Below are 4,171 nucleotides of genomic sequence, written 5' to 3' on the forward strand. Positions count from 1 at the left end.
ATAAACAAGAGGTTTATTTATATCTCTAATGTTTATTTCATATGCTGAGTTGTTGGCACTTAGGTGTTCATTATAATAGTCTCTATGCTTTTGGGTTAAAGACCTAAATGTAAGACTGGATACTATAAAACTCCTAGAGAAAAACATAGAATACCCTTTGACATAAATTGCGGCAATATTTTTTGGAACTGTCTCCTATGCTATGCTATGCTAAGTCACTTCAGTCGTGTCTGACTCTGTGTGACCCCATAGATGGCAACCACCAGGCTCCCCCGTCCCTGGGATTCTCCAGGCAAGAACACTGGAGTGGGTTGCCATTTCCTTCTCCAATGCATGAAAGTGAAAAGTGAAAACGAAGTTGCTCAGTCGTGTCCGACTCTTAGCAACCCCATGGATTGCAGCCCACCAGGCTCCTCCACCCATAGGATTTTCCAGGCAAAAGTACTGGAGTGGGGTGCCATTGCCTTCTCCGAACTGTCTCCTAGAGTAATGGAAATAAAAACAAAAATAAACAAATGGGGCCTAATTAAACTCAAAAGCTTTTGCACAGCAAAGGAAACTATAAACAAAATGATAAGATAACCTACAGAATAGAATAAAATATTTGCAAATGGTGCAAGGAATTAATTTCAAAAATATGCAAACAGCTCAATATAAAAAATAAGGAGACAACCCAATCAAAAACTGGGCAGAGGATCTAAATAGAAATTTATCCAAAGAAGACATGCAGATGGCCAGCAGACACATGAAAAGATGCTCAACATTGCTAATTATTAGAAAAATACAAATCAAAACTACAATGAGGTTATTACCTCATTCCTGTCAAAATAGCCATCATCAAGAAGTCTATATAAAATATTTCATAATTAAAGAACAAACTGCAAAATTTCTGTCAAAGCACACCACAAACATCACACACAATACCCACCCCCTCAAAAACCTTTAAAATTCTATTCTTTAAACCTATTCTATTGACAGTTTCTAAATATAGAATGGGGATTAAAGTTGTTTTTTGTTCCTTTTCCCTTTGTGATTTTGTTTCATAAAAATAAAGCAAAATAAATAAACAATAAACAGTAGAAGTTCTGTTAGCTGACCTCTGAGTGGTTTCTGGGTCCTCTATAATACATGTAATACTTGTAGCACATGTAAAGCTCATGGCTAGTAGGCATCTCCTTGTGTGCTTATGTGGTCCTTTTCCTACTGGTTGAGGAGTATGCTTATCAAGAATCATTTGCATATTTGCAAATGTTTTATATGCTAATTAAACTTGGTATAATAACAATTCAATTAAATGTCAAAGAAACCAATGTGATATAACTATAAAAATAAAGCTTTTTTTTTTTTTTCCGTGCAGGAATGCTCAGATAAAAGCCTTGGGAAAACACAATAAAGGCGAGCTCTAAAATAAATCTGTATTAATCTGTAGTGAGCAAGAAAATCAAAAATTTGTAAAAATATTATAAAAATTAGAAGACCTCTCTCAGATTGTTTGTTGCTTTTTAAGTTATTGCTCCAGTGCAAATAAAATGTAACTGGAAATAATAATAACAGAAATGTAACTAGAAATAAAATGTAACTAGTATTCACTGTTAGTATGCATTTCATAAGGATGAGGAACAGGACTCTGGATACATCTCAAGAGAAGACCTTGGCTTCACCTTACAGGACTAGTTAAGGAATATACACTTTCATGTTTTATGTTAAAAATATGGAAAAGAACTACAAAACTCTAATGAAAGAAATCAAAGCTCTAAGTAAATGGAGATGTTCCATATGCATGGATAGGAAGAATCAGTATTGTCAAGATGTCACTTCTTTCCAATTTATTTTATATATTCAATTTAGTCCCAATTTAAATCCCAGGAAAGCCCTTTTGGCTCTGAGCGGCACCATGGCGGTCAGCAAGAACAAGCACCTTATGAAAGCAGGCAAAAAGGGAGCCAAGAAGAAAGTGGTTGACCCATTTTCTAAAAAGGATTGGTATGATGTGAAAGCATCAGCTATGTTCAATATAAAGAATATTGGGAAAACATTGGTCATGAGAACTCAAGAAACCAAAATCGCATCTGATGGCTTCAAAGGTCGTGTTTTTGAAGTGAGTCTTGCTGATCTGCAGAATGATGAAGTAGCATTTAGAAAATTCAAGCTAATTACTGAGGATGTTCAGGGCAAAAACTGCCTGACTAATTTTCATGGTATGGATCTTACCCGTGACAAAATGTGCTCCATGGTCAAAAAATGGCAGATCATGATTGAAACTCACGTTGATATCAAGACTACCAATGGTTACTCTGTGTGGGTTTAAAAAAAAAAATGCAACAATCAGATTTGGAAGACCTCTTATGCCCAGCACCAGCAGGTGCGCCAGATCCACAAGAAGATGATGGAAATCATGACCTGAGAGGTGCAGACAAATGACTTGAAAGAGGTGGTCAATAAATTGATTCCAGATAGCATTGGAAAAGACATAAAAAAGGCTTGCCAATTTATTTATCCGCTCCATGATGTCTTTGTTAGTAAAAATGCTGAAGAAGGCCAAATTTGAATTGGGAAAACTCATGGAGCTACATGGTGAAGCTAGTAGCTCTGGAAAAGCTACTGGGGACGAGACAGGTGCTAAAGTTGAATGAGCTGATGGATACGAGCCACCAGTCCAAGAATCTGTTTAAAATGCAGACTTTTAATGGTGACAAATAAAAGATCTTATTTGTGGTTAAAAAAAAAAAACCCAGGAAATTATTTTGTGGACATTGACAAACTGATTCTACAGTTTTTAAGTAAAAGCAATAACCATGGATAGCTAACATAACACAATCCTGAAGGAGAAGACAAAGTTGGATTGACACTACCCAAGACTTACAATAAAGCCACAGTAATTAAGAAAGTGCGGTTTTAGTGAAAGAATAGAAAAATTATCAATGGAATAGAATAGAGAGCCCAGAAATAGACCCAATTAACAAAGGAACAAAGACAATACAATGGAGAGAAAAAATAGTCTTTTCAATGAAAAGTGATAAAATGACTGGACATTGACATCCAAAAAAAAAAAAAAAAAGAATCTAGACACAGATCATTCTCAAAAATTAACTCAAAATAGATCACCTACCTAAGCAAAACATGCAGGATTACAAAATTAATAGACTATAACATAGAAAATGTAGATGACCTTGGGTATAACACTGACTTTTTAGATACTGTTCCAAAGGCATGATCCATGATAGAAATAATTGATAACTTAAACTTCATTAAAATTATAAACTTCTGTTCTGCAAAAGATACTGTCAAGAGAAGGAGAAGACAAAGCACAGACTGGCAGAAGATATTTGCAAAAGACATCTGACAAAGGACTGTAGCTCAAAATATATAAAGAGCTCTTAAAACGTAACAGTAAGAAAACAACCCAATTAAAAAATGGACAAGAGACCCAAAGAGGACCTCATGAAAGAAGATATATACATGATGAATGAACATATGAAAAGATGCTCAACAGCATATATCATTAGGGAATTGCAAATTAAAACCACAATGAGATATTGCTACACAAGTATTGTTGATGTTGTTCAGTTGCTAAGTCATGTCCAACTCTTTGCCACCCTGTGGACTGCAGCACAACAGGCTCTCTGTCCTCTACTATCTCTCAGAGTTTGCTCAAAATCATGCCTGTTGAGTCAGTGATGCTGTTTAACCATCTCATCCTCTGCTTCCCCCTTCTCCTTTTGCCTTCAATCTTCCCAGTATCAGGGTCTTTTCCAATGAGTCAGCTGTTTGCATCGGGTGGCCAAAGTATTGGAGCTTCAGCTTCAGCATCTATCCTTCTAATGAATATTCAGGGTTGATTTCCTTTCAGATTGACTGGTTTCATCTCCTTGCAGTCCAAGGGACTCTCAAGAGTCTTCTCCAGCTCCTCAGTTTGAAGATAACAATTCTTCAGTGCTCAGCCTATTTTACTGTCCAACTCTCACATCCATACATGACTACTGGAAAAACCATAGCTTTGGCTATATGGACCTTTGTTGGCAAAGTAATGTATCTGCTTTTCAATATGCTCTCTAGGTTGGTCATAGCTTTTCTTCCAAGGAGCAAGCGTCTTTTAATTTCATGGCTGCAGTCACCATCTGCAGTAATTTTGAATCCCAAGAAAATAAAATCTGTCACTGCTTCCACATTT

General features: G+C 36.1%; 1 pseudogene; it reads left to right on the top strand.

Moving 5' to 3' along the window:
• The first annotated feature begins 1,894 nt into the window (after positions 1-1,894).
• On the top strand, positions 1,895-2,730 carry LOC129638735 (40S ribosomal protein S3a-like; annotated as a pseudogene).
• Positions 2,731-4,171: the final 1,441 nt, after the last annotated feature.

Source organism: Bubalus kerabau, chromosome X (assembly GCF_029407905.1).
Source record: "Bubalus kerabau isolate K-KA32 ecotype Philippines breed swamp buffalo chromosome X, PCC_UOA_SB_1v2, whole genome shotgun sequence".
Taxonomy (NCBI): Eukaryota; Metazoa; Chordata; class Mammalia; order Artiodactyla; family Bovidae; genus Bubalus; species Bubalus kerabau.